Source organism: Salminus brasiliensis, chromosome 13 (genome assembly GCF_030463535.1).
Source record: "Salminus brasiliensis chromosome 13, fSalBra1.hap2, whole genome shotgun sequence".
Taxonomy (NCBI): Eukaryota; Metazoa; Chordata; class Actinopteri; order Characiformes; family Bryconidae; genus Salminus; species Salminus brasiliensis.
The window spans coordinates 15,619,817-15,637,316 of NC_132890.1; the positions used below are offsets into that span (position 1 = coordinate 15,619,817).

A 17,500-nucleotide genomic window follows, 5' to 3' on the forward strand; every position below is an offset into this window, starting at 1 on the left:
AGAATGTGCTTGAGGATGGCAAAAGCTTACAGCACCTGGTATTCCCAGGCGGTCTCCCATCCAAGTACTAACCAGGCCCGACCCTGCTTAGCTTCCGAGATCAGACGAGATCGGGCGTGCTCAGGGTGGTATGGCCGTAAGCGAGAGCACTGCTTCCACTCAGCCTATTTATAAGCATGCGGCAAAAGACGGCTGCCTTTTCCACACTACAGGGGACACACATTTACTCGCCCTCCTTTCTTACTTCCAAAGCAACCCCACCAAGCTCATTCAAACCAATCACACATTTCATTGCTCTCTCCTGTCCTCCTTCTCTTTTCACAAAAAAAATAAAACAACAAAACTTGCTCTTTTGGCTGACACTTGAACATTCAGCAACAAAGGCTAACGCCGGCCGCCAGACTCGGCCTTGTCAACATAAAAGTCACATAAGCCACATGAGTCGAATGGGCTTGTGAAACGGGACAATTACAAAATCACAAATCTTTCTCAACTGTCTTGGCTCCTTTTATTTACACCCCTAAATTCCACATACTAAGGTACAACAGGAATACGGGATAAATGCAGAGGCTACTTACTACCAATATGGAAGCCGGACAAAAAAAAAAAAAGAAAAAAGCTCACGCTAGCACGCCGGGCGAAGCATCGCTCTGAGGTGAGTTGCGAGTCGCAGGGATGCCGGTGAAGCAGGCTCGGGCTGAGTGGGCCAGCCAGCCTTTTGACTTAGGGAAGTGGCGTCGCCATGTCAAGTTCAAAGAGCTCTGTGAAGCTTTAGGGGGACAAAAGAACAACTGTTGTAGATGCAGGCAGGTCTGGGAGGAGAATTTTAAAAAAACTCAATACAACTGGAAATCAGCCCCCCGAAACGAGAACGGGGACCCATGAATGGCGGCCCATGACTTGAGGTTGCGTGTAACGGTGAAATAAACATCACGGCTGTGACGAAACGGTGCTGTTATTGCCCCACGGCTCACTCCCTTTCGTGATGTGTTGCTTTAATGTGACCTAAGTAAGTGATCTAAATTAGCAGGTGTTTTTTTGTTTGTTTGTTTGTTTTTAACAGCAAATATTGGGCTTGTCCCACCCATGAGCTGTAACTGTGATTGGTTGTAGTTCTGCTCTGCGTTGACATCCTGTAACAGACTTTCCCCCCCATGTTGTCAGTTTCCTCAAACGTACACTGACCCCTACTGGCAGGCTTGGGTTACTTTTATCCACAGCATTCCCTCCACAGAGTTCTTGTTGAATATTTTCCAGTGTTTTGTTTTGAGAGCAACTGGCTATAATTAAGCCAAACTACAACTGATTGGTTTCCATCCCATGGCAGGCCATGCAGGTGGGCTTAAACGGCATCTGACGCTGAAATGTTTCGACTCTGAAGACTCCAAAGACCGTATGAAATGTAACACAAGGACGTACATGTAAAAGAAAGGGTAATGCGTTGTAGATTTGTGAAAGCGTAAAGTAAGATGGAGTAAAAGTAAGAAAAGCAAGTGAAAGAATGTGCATGTAAGTGCTTGAGGATGGCAAAAGCTTACAGCACCCGGTATTCCCAGGTGGTCTCCCATCCAAGTACTAACCAGGCCCGACCCTGCTTAGCTTCCGAGATCAGACGAGATCGGGCGTGCTCAGGGTGGTATGGCCGTAAGCGAGAGCACTGCTTCCACTCAGCCTATTTATAAGCATGCGGCAAAAGACGGCTGCCTTTTCCACACTACAGGGGACACACATTTACTCGCCCTCCTTTCTTACTTCCAAAGCAACCCCACCAAGCTCATTCAAACCAATCACACATTTCATTGCTCTCTCCTGTCCTCCTTCTCTTTTCACAAAAAAATAAAACAACAAAACTTGCTCTTTTGGCTGACACTTGAACATTCAGCAACAAAGGCTAACGCCGGCCGCCAGACTCGGCCTTGTCAACATAAAAGTCACATAAGCCACATGAGTCGAATGGGCTTGTGAAACGGGACAATTACAAAATCACAAATCTTTCTCAACTGTCTTGGCTCCTTTTATTTACACCCCTAAATTCCACATACTAAGGTACAACAGGAATACGGGATAAATGCAGAGGCTACTTCCTACCAATATGGAAGCCGGGCAAAAAAAAAAAAAGAAAAAAGCTCACGCTAGCACGCCGGGCGAAGCATCGCTCTGAGGTGAGTTGCGAGTCGCAGGGATGCCGGTGAAGCAGGCTCGGGCTGAGTGGGCCAGCCAGCCTTTTGACTTAGGGAAGTGGCGTCGCCATGTCAAGTTCAAAGAGCTCTGTGAAGCTTTAGGGGGACAAAAGAACAACTGTTGTAGATGCAGGCAGGTCTGGGAGGAGAATTTAAAAAAAACTCAATACAACTGGAAATCAGCCCCCCGAAACGAGAACGGGGACCCATGAATGGCGGCCCATGACTTGAGGTTGCGTGTAACGGTGAAATAAACATCACGGCTGTGACGAAACGGTGCTGTTATTGCCCCACGGCTCACTCCCTTTCGTGATGTGTTGCTTTAATGTGACCTAAGTAAGTGATCTAAATTAGCAGGTGTTTTTTTGTTTGTTTGTTTGTTTTTAACAGCAAATATTGGGCTTGTCCCACCCATGAGCTGTAACTGTGATTGGTTGTAGTTCTGCTCTGCGTTGACATCCTGTAACAGACTTTCCCCCCCATGTTGTCAGTTTCCTCAAACGTACACTGACCCCTACTGGCAGGCTTGGGTTACTTTTATCCACAGCATTCCCTCCACAGAGTTCTTGTTGAATATTTTCCAGTGTTTTGTTTTGAGAGCAACTGGCTATAATTAAGCCAAACTACAACTGATTGGTTTCCATCCCATGGCAGGCCATGCAGGTGGGCTTAAACGGCATCTGACGCTGAAATGTTTCGACTCTGAAGACTCCAAAGACCGTATGAAATGTAACACAAGGACGTACATGTAAAAGAAAGGGTAATGCGTTGTAGATTTGTGAAAGCGTAAAGTAAGATGGAGTAAAAGTAAGAAAAGCAAGTGAAAGAATGTGCTTGAGGATGGCAAAAGCTTACAGCACCTGGTATTCCCAGGCGGTCTCCCATCCAAGTACTAACCAGGCCCGACCCTGCTTAGCTTCCGAGATCAGACGAGATCGGGCGTGCTCAGGGTGGTATGGCCGTAAGCGAGAGCACTGCTTCCACTCAGCCTATTTATAAGCATGCGGCAAAAGACGGCTGCCTTTTCCACACTACAGGGGACACACATTTACTCGCCCTCCTTTCTTACTTCCAAAGCAACCCCACCAAGCTCATTCAAACCAATCACACATTTCATTGCTCTCTCCTGTCCTCCTTCTCTTTTCACAAAAAAAATAAAACAACAAAACTTGCTCTTTTGGCTGACACTTGAACATTCAGCAACAAAGGCTAACGCCGGCCGCCAGACTCGGCCTTGTCAACATAAAAGTCACATAAGCCACATGAGTCGAATGGGCTTGTGAAACGGGACAATTACAAAATCACAAATCTTTCTCAACTGTCTTGGCTCCTTTTATTTACACCCCTAAATTCCACATACTAAGGTACAACAGGAATACGGGATAAATGCAGAGGCTACTTACTACCAATATGGAAGCCGGACAAAAAAAAAAAAAGAAAAAAGCTCACGCTAGCACGCCGGGCGAAGCATCGCTCTGAGGTGAGTTGCGAGTCGCAGGGATGCCGGTGAAGCAGGCTCGGGCTGAGTGGGCCAGCCAGCCTTTTGACTTAGGGAAGTGGCGTCGCCATGTCAAGTTCAAAGAGCTCTGTGAAGCTTTAGGGGGACAAAAGAACAACTGTTGTAGATGCAGGCAGGTCTGGGAGGAGAATTTTAAAAAAACTCAATACAACTGGAAATCAGCCCCCCGAAACGAGAACGGGGACCCATGAATGGCGGCCCATGACTTGAGGTTGCGTGTAACGGTGAAATAAACATCACGGCTGTGACGAAACGGTGCTGTTATTGCCCCACGGCTCACTCCCTTTCGTGATGTGTTGCTTTAATGTGACCTAAGTAAGTGATCTAAATTAGCAGGTGTTTTTTTGTTTGTTTGTTTGTTTTTAACAGCAAATATTGGGCTTGTCCCACCCATGAGCTGTAACTGTGATTGGTTGTAGTTCTGCTCTGCGTTGACATCCTGTAACAGACTTTCCCCCCCATGTTGTCAGTTTCCTCAAACGTACACTGACCCCTACTGGCAGGCTTGGGTTACTTTTATCCACAGCATTCCCTCCACAGAGTTCTTGTTGAATATTTTCCAGTGTTTTGTTTTGAGAGCAACTGGCTATAATTAAGCCAAACTACAACTGATTGGTTTCCATCCCATGGCAGGCCATGCAGGTGGGCTTAAACGGCATCTGACGCTGAAATGTTTCGACTCTGAAGACTCCAAAGACCGTATGAAATGTAACACAAGGACGTACATGTAAAAGAAAGGGTAATGCGTTGTAGATTTGTGAAAGCGTAAAGTAAGATGGAGTAAAAGTAAGAAAAGCAAGTGAAAGAATGTGCATGTAAGTGCTTGAGGATGGCAAAAGCTTACAGCACCTGGTATTCCCAGGCGGTCTCCCATCCAAGTACTAACCAGGCCCGACCCTGCTTAGCTTCCGAGATCAGACGAGATCGGGCGTGCTCAGGGTGGTATGGCCGTAAGCGAGAGCGCTGCTTCCACTCAGCCTATTTATCAGCATGCGGCAAAAGACGGCTGCCTTTTCCACACTACAGGGGACACACATTTACTCGCCCTCCTTTCTTACTTCCAAAGCAACCCCACCAAGCTCATTCAAACCAATCACACATTTCATTGCTCTCTCCTGTCCTCCTTCTCTTTTCACAAAAAAAATAAAACAACAAAACTTGCTCTTTTGGCTGACACTTGAACATTCAGCAACAAAGGCTAACGCCGGCCGCCAGACTCGGCCTTGTCAACATAAAAGTCACATAAGCCACATGAGTCGAATGGGCTTGTGAAACGGGACAATTACAAAATCACAAATCTTTCTCAACTGTCTTGGCTCCTTTTATTTACACCCCTAAATTCCACATACTAAGGTACAACAGGAATACGGGATAAATGCAGAGGCTACTTCCTACCAATATGGAAGCCGGGCAAAAAAAAAAAAAAGAAAAAAGCTCACGCTAGCACGCCGGGCGAAGCATCGCTCTGAGGTGAGTTGCGAGTCGCAGGGATGCCGGTGAAGCAGGCTCGGGCTGAGTGGGCCAGCCAGCCTTTTGACTTAGGGAAGTGGCGTCGCCATGTCAAGTTCAAAGAGCTCTGTGAAGCTTTAGGGGGACAAAAGAACAACTGTTGTAGATGCAGGCAGGTCTGGGAGGAGAATTTTAAAAAAACTCAATACAACTGGAAATCAGCCCCCCGAAACGAGAACGGGGACCCATGAATGGCGGCCCATGACTTGAGGTTGCGTGTAACGGTGAAATAAACATCACGGCTGTGACGAAACGGTGCTGTTATTGCCCCACGGCTCACTCCCTTTCGTGATGTGTTGCTTTAATGTGACCTAAGTAAGTGATCTAAATTAGCAGGTGTTTTTTTGTTTGTTTGTTTGTTTTTAACAGCAAATATTGGGCTTGTCCCACCCATGAGCTGTAACTGTGATTGGTTGTAGTTCTGCTCTGCGTTGACATCCTGTAACAGACTTTCCCCCCCATGTTGTCAGTTTCCTCAAACGTACACTGACCCCTACTGGCAGGCTTGGGTTACTTTTATCCACAGCATTCCCTCCACAGAGTTCTTGTTGAATATTTTCCAGTGTTTTGTTTTGAGAGCAACTGGCTATAATTAAGCCAAACTACAACTGATTGGTTTCCATCCCATGGCAGGCCATGCAGGTGGGCTTAAACGGCATCTGACGCTGAAATGTTTCGACTCTGAAGACTCCAAAGACCGTATGAAATGTAACACAAGGACGTACATGTAAAAGAAAGGGTAATGCGTTGTAGATTTGTGAAAGCGTAAAGTAAGATGGAGTAAAAGTAAGAAAAGCAAGTGAAAGAATGTGCATGTAAGTGCTTGAGGATGGCAAAAGCTTACAGCACCTGGTATTCCCAGGCTGTCTCCCATCCAAGTACTAACCAGGCCCGACCCTGCTTAGCTTCCAAGATCAGACGAGATCAGGCGTGCTCAGGGTGGTATGGCCGTAAGCGAGAGCACTGCTTCCACTCAGCCTATTTATAAGCATGCGGCAAAAGACGGCTGCCTTTTCCACACTACAGGGGACACACATTTACTCGCCCTCCTTTCTTACTTCCAAAGCAACCCCACCAAGCTCATTCAAACCAATCACACATTTCATTGCTCTCTCCTGTCCTCCTTCTCTTTTCACAAAAAAATAAAACAACAAAACTTGCTCTTTTGGCTGACACTTGAACATTCAGCAACAAAGGCTAACGCCGGCCGCCAGACTCGGCCTTGTCAACATAAAAGTCACATAAGCCACATGAGTCGAATGGGCTTGTGAAACGGGACAATTACAAAATCACAAATCTTTCTCAACTGTCTTGGCTCCTTTTATTTACACCCCTAAATTCCACATACTAAGGTACAACAGGAATACGGGATAAATGCAGAGGCTACTTCCTACCAATATGGAAGCCGGGCAAAAAAAAAAAAAGAAAAAAGCTCACGCTAGCACGCCGGGCGAAGCATCGCTCTGAGGTGAGTTGCGAGTCGCAGGGATGCCGGTGAAGCAGGCTCGGGCTGAGTGGGCCAGCCAGCCTTTTGACTTAGGGAAGTGGCGTCGCCATGTCAAGTTCAAAGAGCTCTGTGAAGCTTTAGGGGGACAAAAGAACAACTGTTGTAGATGCAGGCAGGTCTGGGAGGAGAATTTAAAAAAAACTCAATACAACTGGAAATCAGCCCCCCGAAACGAGAACGGGGACCCATGAATGGCGGCCCATGACTTGAGGTTGCGTGTAACGGTGAAATAAACATCACGGCTGTGACGAAACGGTGCTGTTATTGCCCCACGGCTCACTCCCTTTCGTGATGTGTTGCTTTAATGTGACCTAAGTAAGTGATCTAAATTAGCAGGTGTTTTTTTGTTTGTTTGTTTGTTTTTAACAGCAAATATTGGGCTTGTCCCACCCATGAGCTGTAACTGTGATTGGTTGTAGTTCTGCTCTGCGTTGACATCCTGTAACAGACTTTCCCCCCCATGTTGTCAGTTTCCTCAAACGTACACTGACCCCTACTGGCAGGCTTGGGTTACTTTTATCCACAGCATTCCCTCCACAGAGTTCTTGTTGAATATTTTCCAGTGTTTTGTTTTGAGAGCAACTGGCTATAATTAAGCCAAACTACAACTGATTGGTTTCCATCCCATGGCAGGCCATGCAGGTGGGCTTAAACGGCATCTGACGCTGAAATGTTTCGACTCTGAAGACTCCAAAGACCGTATGAAATGTAACACAAGGACGTACATGTAAAAGAAAGGGTAATGCGTTGTAGATTTGTGAAAGCGTAAAGTAAGATGGAGTAAAAGTAAGAAAAGCAAGTGAAAGAATGTGCATGTAAGTGCTTGAGGATGGCAAAAGCTTACAGCACCTGGTATTCCCAGGCGGTCTCCCATCCAAGTACTAACCAGGCCCGACCCTGCTTAGCTTCCAAGATCAGACGAGATCAGGCCTGCTCAGGGTGGTATGGCCGTAAGCGAGAGCACTGCTTCCACTCAGCCTATTTATAAGCATGCGGCAAAAGACGGCTGCCTTTTCCACACTACAGGGGACACACATTTACTCGCCCTCCTTTCTTACTTCCAAAGCAACCCCACCAAGCTCATTCAAACCAATCACACATTTCATTGCTCTCTCCTGTCCTCCTTCTCTTTTCACAAAAAAATAAAACAACAAAACTTGCTCTTTTGGCTGACACTTGAACATTCAGCAACAAAGGCTAACGCCGGCCGCCAGACTCGGCCTTGTCAACATAAAAGTCACATAAGCCACATGAGTCGAATGGGCTTGTGAAACGGGACAATTACAAAATCACAAATCTTTCTCAACTGTCTTGGCTCCTTTTATTTACACCCCTAAATTCCACATACTAAGGTACAACAGGAATACGGGATAAATGCAGAGGCTACTTCCTACCAATATGGAAGCCGGGCAAAAAAAAAAAAAGAAAAAAGCTCACGCTAGCACACCGGTCGAAGCATCGCTCTGAGGTGAGTTGCGAGTCGCAGGGATGCCGGTGAAGCAGGCTCGGGCTGAGTGGGCCAGCCAGCCTTTTGACTTAGGGAAGTGGCGTCGCCATGTCAAGTTCAAAGAGCTCTGTGAAGCTTTAGGGGGACAAAAGAACAACTGTTGTAGATGCAGGCAGGTCTGGGAGGAGAATTTAAAAAAAACTCAATACAACTGGAAATCAGCCCCCCGAAACGAGAACGGGGACCCATGAATGGCGGCCCATGACTTGAGGTTGCGTGTAACGGTGAAATGAACATCACGGCTGTGACGAAACGGTGCTGTTATTGCCCCACGGCTCACTCCCTTTCGTGATGTGTTGCTTTAATGTGACCTAAGTAAGTGATCTAAATTAGCAGGTGTTTTTTTGTTTGTTTGTTTGTTTTTAACAGCAAATATTGGGCTTGTCCCACCCATGAGCTGTAACTGTGATTGGTTGTAGTTCTGCTCTGCGTTGACATCCTGTAACAGACTTTCCCCCCCATGTTGTCAGTTTCCTCAAACGTACACTGACCCCTACTGGCAGGCTTGGGTTACTTTTATCCACAGCATTCCCTCCACAGAGTTCTTGTTGAATATTTTCCAGTGTTTTGTTTTGAGAGCAACTGGCTATAATTAAGCCAAACTACAACTGATTGGTTTCCATCCCATGGCAGGCCATGCAGGTGGGCTTAAACGGCATCTGACGCTGAAATGTTTCGACTCTGAAGACTCCAAAGACCGTATGAAATGTAACACAAGGACGTACATGTAAAAGAAAGGGTAATGCATTGTAGATTTGTGAAAGCGTAAAGTAAGATGGAGTAAAAGTAAGAAAAGCAAGTGAAAGAATGTGCATGTAAGTGCTTGAGGATGGCAAAAGCTTACAGCACCCGGTATTCCCAGGCGGTCTCCCATCCAAGTACTAACCAGGCCCGACCCTGCTTAGCTTCCGAGATCAGACGAGATCAGGCGTGCTCAGGGTGGTATGGCCGTAAGCGAGAGCACTGCTTCCACTCAGCCTATTTATAAGCATGCGGCAAAAGACGGCTGCCTTTTCCACACTACAGGGGACACACATTTACTCGCCCTCCTTTCTTACTTCCAAAGCAACCCCACCAAGCTCATTCAAACCAATCACACATTTCATTGCTCTCTCCTGTCCTCCTTCTCTTTTCACAAAAAAATAAAACAACAAAACTTGCTCTTTTGGCTGACACTTGAACATTCAGCAACAAAGGCTAACGCCGGCCGCCAGACTCGGCCTTGTCAACATAAAAGTCACATAAGCCACATGAGTCGAATGGGCTTGTGAAACGGGACAATTACAAAATCACAAATCTTTCTCAACTGTCTTGGCTCCTTTTATTTACACCCCTAAATTCCACATACTAAGGTACAACAGGAATACGGGATAAATGCAGAGGCTACTTCCTACCAATATGGAAGCCGGGCAAAAAAAAAAAAAGAAAAAAGCTCACGCTAGCACACCGGTCGAAGCATCGCTCTGAGGTGAGTTGCGAGTCGCAGGGATGCCGGTGAAGCAGGCTCGGGCTGAGTGGGCCAGCCAGCCTTTTGACTTAGGGAAGTGGCGTCGCCATGTCAAGTTCAAAGAGCTCTGTGAAGCTTTAGGGGGACAAAAGAACAACTGTTGTAGATGCAGGCAGGTCTGGGAGGAGAATTTAAAAAAAACTCAATACAACTGGAAATCAGCCCCCCGAAACGAGAACGGGGACCCATGAATGGCGGCCCATGACTTGAGGTTGCGTGTAACGGTGAAATAAACATCACGGCTGTGACGAAACGGTGCTGTTATTGCCCCACGGCTCACTCCCTTTCGTGATGTGTTGCTTTAATGTGACCTAAGTAAGTGATCTAAATTAGCAGGTGTTTTTTTGTTTGTTTGTTTGTTTTTAACAGCAAATATTGGGCTTGTCCCACCCATGAGCTGTAACTGTGATTGGTTGTAGTTCTGCTCTGCGTTGACATCCTGTAACAGACTTTCCCCCCCATGTTGTCAGTTTCCTCAAACGTACACTGACCCCTACTGGCAGGCTTGGGTTACTTTTATCCACAGCATTCCCTCCACAGAGTTCTTGTTGAATATTTTCCAGTGTTTTGTTTTGAGAGCAACTGGCTATAATTAAGCCAAACTACAACTGATTGGTTTCCATCCCATGGCAGGCCATGCAGGTGGGCTTAAACGGCATCTGACGCTGAAATGTTTCGACTCTGAAGACTCCAAAGACCGTATGAAATGTAACACAAGGACGTACATGTAAAAGAAAGGGTAATGCGTTGTAGATTTGTGAAAGCGTAAAGTAAGATGGAGTAAAAGTAAGAAAAGCAAGTGAAAGAATGTGCATGTAAGTGCTTGAGGATGGCAAAAGCTTACAGCACCCGGTATTCCCAGGTGGTCTCCCATCCAAGTACTAACCAGGCCCGACCCTGCTTAGCTTCCGAGATCAGACGAGATCGGGCGTGCTCAGGGTGGTATGGCCGTAAGCGAGAGCACTGCTTCCACTCAGCCTATTTATAAGCATGCGGCAAAAGACGGCTGCCTTTTCCACACTACAGGGGACACACATTTACTCGCCCTCCTTTCTTACTTCCAAAGCAACCCCACCAAGCTCATTCAAACCAATCACACATTTCATTGCTCTCTCCTGTCCTCCTTCTCTTTTCACAAAAAAATAAAACAACAAAACTTGCTCTTTTGGCTGACACTTGAACATTCAGCAACAAAGGCTAACGCCGGCCGCCAGACTCGGCCTTGTCAACATAAAAGTCACATAAGCCACATGAGTCGAATGGGCTTGTGAAACGGGACAATTACAAAATCACAAATCTTTCTCAACTGTCTTGGCTCCTTTTATTTACACCCCTAAATTCCACATACTAAGGTACAACAGGAATACGGGATAAATGCAGAGGCTACTTCCTACCAATATGGAAGCCGGGCAAAAAAAAAAAAAGAAAAAAGCTCACGCTAGCACGCCGGGCGAAGCATCGCTCTGAGGTGAGTTGCGAGTCGCAGGGATGCCGGTGAAGCAGGCTCGGGCTGAGTGGGCCAGCCAGCCTTTTGACTTAGGGAAGTGGCGTCGCCATGTCAAGTTCAAAGAGCTCTGTGAAGCTTTAGGGGGACAAAAGAACAACTGTTGTAGATGCAGGCAGGTCTGGGAGGAGAATTTAAAAAAAACTCAATACAACTGGAAATCAGCCCCCCGAAACGAGAACGGGGACCCATGAATGGCGGCCCATGACTTGAGGTTGCGTGTAACGGTGAAATAAACATCACGGCTGTGACGAAACGGTGCTGTTATTGCCCCACGGCTCACTCCCTTTCGTGATGTGTTGCTTTAATGTGACCTAAGTAAGTGATCTAAATTAGCAGGTGTTTTTTTGTTTGTTTGTTTGTTTTTAACAGCAAATATTGGGCTTGTCCCACCCATGAGCTGTAACTGTGATTGGTTGTAGTTCTGCTCTGCGTTGACATCCTGTAACAGACTTTCCCCCCCATGTTGTCAGTTTCCTCAAACGTACACTGACCCCTACTGGCAGGCTTGGGTTACTTTTATCCACAGCATTCCCTCCACAGAGTTCTTGTTGAATATTTTCCAGTGTTTTGTTTTGAGAGCAACTGGCTATAATTAAGCCAAACTACAACTGATTGGTTTCCATCCCATGGCAGGCCATGCAGGTGGGCTTAAACGGCATCTGACGCTGAAATGTTTCGACTCTGAAGACTCCAAAGACCGTATGAAATGTAACACAAGGACGTACATGTAAAAGAAAGGGTAATGCGTTGTAGATTTGTGAAAGCGTAAAGTAAGATGGAGTAAAAGTAAGAAAAGCAAGTGAAAGAATGTGCTTGAGGATGGCAAAAGCTTACAGCACCTGGTATTCCCAGGCGGTCTCCCATCCAAGTACTAACCAGGCCCGACCCTGCTTAGCTTCCGAGATCAGACGAGATCGGGCGTGCTCAGGGTGGTATGGCCGTAAGCGAGAGCACTGCTTCCACTCAGCCTATTTATAAGCATGCGGCAAAAGACGGCTGCCTTTTCCACACTACAGGGGACACACATTTACTCGCCCTCCTTTCTTACTTCCAAAGCAACCCCACCAAGCTCATTCAAACCAATCACACATTTCATTGCTCTCTCCTGTCCTCCTTCTCTTTTCACAAAAAAAATAAAACAACAAAACTTGCTCTTTTGGCTGACACTTGAACATTCAGCAACAAAGGCTAACGCCGGCCGCCAGACTCGGCCTTGTCAACATAAAAGTCACATAAGCCACATGAGTCGAATGGGCTTGTGAAACGGGACAATTACAAAATCACAAATCTTTCTCAACTGTCTTGGCTCCTTTTATTTACACCCCTAAATTCCACATACTAAGGTACAACAGGAATACGGGATAAATGCAGAGGCTACTTACTACCAATATGGAAGCCGGACAAAAAAAAAAAAAGAAAAAAGCTCACGCTAGCACGCCGGGCGAAGCATCGCTCTGAGGTGAGTTGCGAGTCGCAGGGATGCCGGTGAAGCAGGCTCGGGCTGAGTGGGCCAGCCAGCCTTTTGACTTAGGGAAGTGGCGTCGCCATGTCAAGTTCAAAGAGCTCTGTGAAGCTTTAGGGGGACAAAAGAACAACTGTTGTAGATGCAGGCAGGTCTGGGAGGAGAATTTTAAAAAAACTCAATACAACTGGAAATCAGCCCCCCGAAACGAGAACGGGGACCCATGAATGGCGGCCCATGACTTGAGGTTGCGTGTAACGGTGAAATAAACATCACGGCTGTGACGAAACGGTGCTGTTATTGCCCCACGGCTCACTCCCTTTCGTGATGTGTTGCTTTAATGTGACCTAAGTAAGTGATCTAAATTAGCAGGTGTTTTTTTGTTTGTTTGTTTGTTTTTAACAGCAAATATTGGGCTTGTCCCACCCATGAGCTGTAACTGTGATTGGTTGTAGTTCTGCTCTGCGTTGACATCCTGTAACAGACTTTCCCCCCCATGTTGTCAGTTTCCTCAAACGTACACTGACCCCTACTGGCAGGCTTGGGTTACTTTTATCCACAGCATTCCCTCCACAGAGTTCTTGTTGAATATTTTCCAGTGTTTTGTTTTGAGAGCAACTGGCTATAATTAAGCCAAACTACAACTGATTGGTTTCCATCCCATGGCAGGCCATGCAGGTGGGCTTAAACGGCATCTGACGCTGAAATGTTTCGACTCTGAAGACTCCAAAGACCGTATGAAATGTAACACAAGGACGTACATGTAAAAGAAAGGGTAATGCGTTGTAGATTTGTGAAAGCGTAAAGTAAGATGGAGTAAAAGTAAGAAAAGCAAGTGAAAGAATGTGCATGTAAGTGCTTGAGGATGGCAAAAGCTTACAGCACCTGGTATTCCCAGGCGGTCTCCCATCCAAGTACTAACCAGGCCCGACCCTGCTTAGCTTCCGAGATCAGACGAGATCGGGCGTGCTCAGGGTGGTATGGCCGTAAGCGAGAGCGCTGCTTCCACTCAGCCTATTTATCAGCATGCGGCAAAAGACGGCTGCCTTTTCCACACTACAGGGGACACACATTTACTCGCCCTCCTTTCTTACTTCCAAAGCAACCCCACCAAGCTCATTCAAACCAATCACACATTTCATTGCTCTCTCCTGTCCTCCTTCTCTTTTCACAAAAAAAATAAAACAACAAAACTTGCTCTTTTGGCTGACACTTGAACATTCAGCAACAAAGGCTAACGCCGGCCGCCAGACTCGGCCTTGTCAACATAAAAGTCACATAAGCCACATGAGTCGAATGGGCTTGTGAAACGGGACAATTACAAAATCACAAATCTTTCTCAACTGTCTTGGCTCCTTTTATTTACACCCCTAAATTCCACATACTAAGGTACAACAGGAATACGGGATAAATGCAGAGGCTACTTCCTACCAATATGGAAGCCGGGCAAAAAAAAAAAAAAGAAAAAAGCTCACGCTAGCACGCCGGGCGAAGCATCGCTCTGAGGTGAGTTGCGAGTCGCAGGGATGCCGGTGAAGCAGGCTCGGGCTGAGTGGGCCAGCCAGCCTTTTGACTTAGGGAAGTGGCGTCGCCATGTCAAGTTCAAAGAGCTCTGTGAAGCTTTAGGGGGACAAAAGAACAACTGTTGTAGATGCAGGCAGGTCTGGGAGGAGAATTTTAAAAAAACTCAATACAACTGGAAATCAGCCCCCCGAAACGAGAACGGGGACCCATGAATGGCGGCCCATGACTTGAGGTTGCGTGTAACGGTGAAATAAACATCACGGCTGTGACGAAACGGTGCTGTTATTGCCCCACGGCTCACTCCCTTTCGTGATGTGTTGCTTTAATGTGACCTAAGTAAGTGATCTAAATTAGCAGGTGTTTTTTTGTTTGTTTGTTTGTTTTTAACAGCAAATATTGGGCTTGTCCCACCCATGAGCTGTAACTGTGATTGGTTGTAGTTCTGCTCTGCGTTGACATCCTGTAACAGACTTTCCCCCCCATGTTGTCAGTTTCCTCAAACGTACACTGACCCCTACTGGCAGGCTTGGGTTACTTTTATCCACAGCATTCCCTCCACAGAGTTCTTGTTGAATATTTTCCAGTGTTTTGTTTTGAGAGCAACTGGCTATAATTAAGCCAAACTACAACTGATTGGTTTCCATCCCATGGCAGGCCATGCAGGTGGGCTTAAACGGCATCTGACGCTGAAATGTTTCGACTCTGAAGACTCCAAAGACCGTATGAAATGTAACACAAGGACGTACATGTAAAAGAAAGGGTAATGCGTTGTAGATTTGTGAAAGCGTAAAGTAAGATGGAGTAAAAGTAAGAAAAGCAAGTGAAAGAATGTGCATGTAAGTGCTTGAGGATGGCAAAAGCTTACAGCACCTGGTATTCCCAGGCTGTCTCCCATCCAAGTACTAACCAGGCCCGACCCTGCTTAGCTTCCAAGATCAGACGAGATCAGGCGTGCTCAGGGTGGTATGGCCGTAAGCGAGAGCACTGCTTCCACTCAGCCTATTTATAAGCATGCGGCAAAAGACGGCTGCCTTTTCCACACTACAGGGGACACACATTTACTCGCCCTCCTTTCTTACTTCCAAAGCAACCCCACCAAGCTCATTCAAACCAATCACACATTTCATTGCTCTCTCCTGTCCTCCTTCTCTTTTCACAAAAAAATAAAACAACAAAACTTGCTCTTTTGGCTGACACTTGAACATTCAGCAACAAAGGCTAACGCCGGCCGCCAGACTCGGCCTTGTCAACATAAAAGTCACATAAGCCACATGAGTCGAATGGGCTTGTGAAACGGGACAATTACAAAATCACAAATCTTTCTCAACTGTCTTGGCTCCTTTTATTTACACCCCTAAATTCCACATACTAAGGTACAACAGGAATACGGGATAAATGCAGAGGCTACTTCCTACCAATATGGAAGCCGGGCAAAAAAAAAAAAAGAAAAAAGCTCACGCTAGCACGCCGGGCGAAGCATCGCTCTGAGGTGAGTTGCGAGTCGCAGGGATGCCGGTGAAGCAGGCTCGGGCTGAGTGGGCCAGCCAGCCTTTTGACTTAGGGAAGTGGCGTCGCCATGTCAAGTTCAAAGAGCTCTGTGAAGCTTTAGGGGGACAAAAGAACAACTGTTGTAGATGCAGGCAGGTCTGGGAGGAGAATTTAAAAAAAACTCAATACAACTGGAAATCAGCCCCCCGAAACGAGAACGGGGACCCATGAATGGCGGCCCATGACTTGAGGTTGCGTGTAACGGTGAAATAAACATCACGGCTGTGACGAAACGGTGCTGTTATTGCCCCACGGCTCACTCCCTTTCGTGATGTGTTGCTTTAATGTGACCTAAGTAAGTGATCTAAATTAGCAGGTGTTTTTTTGTTTGTTTGTTTGTTTTTAACAGCAAATATTGGGCTTGTCCCACCCATGAGCTGTAACTGTGATTGGTTGTAGTTCTGCTCTGCGTTGACATCCTGTAACAGACTTTCCCCCCCATGTTGTCAGTTTCCTCAAACGTACACTGACCCCTACTGGCAGGCTTGGGTTACTTTTATCCACAGCATTCCCTCCACAGAGTTCTTGTTGAATATTTTCCAGTGTTTTGTTTTGAGAGCAACTGGCTATAATTAAGCCAAACTACAACTGATTGGTTTCCATCCCATGGCAGGCCATGCAGGTGGGCTTAAACGGCATCTGACGCTGAAATGTTTCGACTCTGAAGACTCCAAAGACCGTATGAAATGTAACACAAGGACGTACATGTAAAAGAAAGGGTAATGCGTTGTAGATTTGTGAAAGCGTAAAGTAAGATGGAGTAAAAGTAAGAAAAGCAAGTGAAAGAATGTGCATGTAAGTGCTTGAGGATGGCAAAAGCTTACAGCACCTGGTATTCCCAGGCGGTCTCCCATCCAAGTACTAACCAGGCCCGACCCTGCTTAGCTTCCAAGATCAGACGAGATCAGGCCTGCTCAGGGTGGTATGGCCGTAAGCGAGAGCACTGCTTCCACTCAGCCTATTTATAAGCATGCGGCAAAAGACGGCTGCCTTTTCCACACTACAGGGGACACACATTTACTCGCCCTCCTTTCTTACTTCCAAAGCAACCCCACCAAGCTCATTCAAACCAATCACACATTTCATTGCTCTCTCCTGTCCTCCTTCTCTTTTCACAAAAAAATAAAACAACAAAACTTGCTCTTTTGGCTGACACTTGAACATTCAGCAACAAAGGCTAACGCCGGCCGCCAGACTCGGCCTTGTCAACATAAAAGTCACATAAGCCACATGAGTCGAATGGGCTTGTGAAACGGGACAATTACAAAATCACAAATCTTTCTCAACTGTCTTGGCTCCTTTTATTTACACCCCTAAATTCCACATACTAAGGTACAACAGGAATACGGGATAAATGCAGAGGCTACTTCCTACCAATATGGAAGCCGGGCAAAAAAAAAAAAAGAAAAAAGCTCACGCTAGCACACCGGTCGAAGCATCGCTCTGAGGTGAGTTGCGAGTCGCAGGGATGCCGGTGAAGCAGGCTCGGGCTGAGTGGGCCAGCCAGCCTTTTGACTTAGGGAAGTGGCGTCGCCATGTCAAGTTCAAAGAGCTCTGTGAAGCTTTAGGGGGACAAAAGAACAACTGTTGTAGATGCAGGCAGGTCTGGGAGGAGAATTTAAAAAAAACTCAATACAACTGGAAATCAGCCCCCCGAAACGAGAACGGGGACCCATGAATGGCGGCCCATGACTTGAGGTTGCGTGTAACGGTGAAATGAACATCACGGC

The 17,500-nt window shown here is 46.5% G+C and overlaps 12 non-coding genes across 12 annotated transcripts; all 12 read right to left on the reverse strand.

Annotated features, from left to right (window-relative positions):
- Positions 1-23: 23 nt before the first annotated feature.
- On the reverse strand, positions 24-142 carry LOC140576244 (5S ribosomal RNA). The gene has a single exon (XR_011981467.1). It is a non-coding gene; the product is annotated as a 5S ribosomal RNA (ribosomal RNA).
- A 1,389-nt stretch (positions 143-1,531) lies between these two features.
- On the reverse strand, positions 1,532-1,650 carry LOC140576398 (5S ribosomal RNA). The gene has a single exon (XR_011981613.1). It is a non-coding gene; the product is annotated as a 5S ribosomal RNA (ribosomal RNA).
- A 1,378-nt stretch (positions 1,651-3,028) lies between these two features.
- LOC140576246 (5S ribosomal RNA) lies at positions 3,029-3,147 on the reverse strand. Its single transcript, XR_011981469.1, has one exon. It is a non-coding gene; the product is annotated as a 5S ribosomal RNA (ribosomal RNA).
- Positions 3,148-4,536: 1,389 nt separating this feature from the next.
- LOC140576247 (5S ribosomal RNA) lies at positions 4,537-4,655 on the reverse strand. Its single transcript, XR_011981470.1, has one exon. It is a non-coding gene; the product is annotated as a 5S ribosomal RNA (ribosomal RNA).
- Positions 4,656-6,045: 1,390 nt separating this feature from the next.
- LOC140575982 (5S ribosomal RNA) lies at positions 6,046-6,164 on the reverse strand. Its single transcript, XR_011981231.1, has one exon. It is a non-coding gene; the product is annotated as a 5S ribosomal RNA (ribosomal RNA).
- Positions 6,165-7,552: 1,388 nt separating this feature from the next.
- Positions 7,553-7,671, reverse strand: LOC140575952 (5S ribosomal RNA). Its single transcript, XR_011981203.1, has one exon. It is a non-coding gene; the product is annotated as a 5S ribosomal RNA (ribosomal RNA).
- Positions 7,672-9,059: 1,388 nt separating this feature from the next.
- Positions 9,060-9,178, reverse strand: LOC140575645 (5S ribosomal RNA). The gene has a single exon (XR_011980916.1). It is a non-coding gene; the product is annotated as a 5S ribosomal RNA (ribosomal RNA).
- A 1,388-nt stretch (positions 9,179-10,566) lies between these two features.
- On the reverse strand, positions 10,567-10,685 carry LOC140576399 (5S ribosomal RNA). Its single transcript, XR_011981614.1, has one exon. It is a non-coding gene; the product is annotated as a 5S ribosomal RNA (ribosomal RNA).
- Positions 10,686-12,063: 1,378 nt separating this feature from the next.
- On the reverse strand, positions 12,064-12,182 carry LOC140576248 (5S ribosomal RNA). The gene has a single exon (XR_011981471.1). It is a non-coding gene; the product is annotated as a 5S ribosomal RNA (ribosomal RNA).
- Positions 12,183-13,571: 1,389 nt separating this feature from the next.
- On the reverse strand, positions 13,572-13,690 carry LOC140576249 (5S ribosomal RNA). The gene has a single exon (XR_011981472.1). It is a non-coding gene; the product is annotated as a 5S ribosomal RNA (ribosomal RNA).
- Positions 13,691-15,080: 1,390 nt separating this feature from the next.
- LOC140575983 (5S ribosomal RNA) lies at positions 15,081-15,199 on the reverse strand. Its single transcript, XR_011981232.1, has one exon. It is a non-coding gene; the product is annotated as a 5S ribosomal RNA (ribosomal RNA).
- Positions 15,200-16,587: 1,388 nt separating this feature from the next.
- LOC140575954 (5S ribosomal RNA) lies at positions 16,588-16,706 on the reverse strand. The gene has a single exon (XR_011981205.1). It is a non-coding gene; the product is annotated as a 5S ribosomal RNA (ribosomal RNA).
- Between the last annotated feature and the right edge of the window lie 794 nt (positions 16,707-17,500).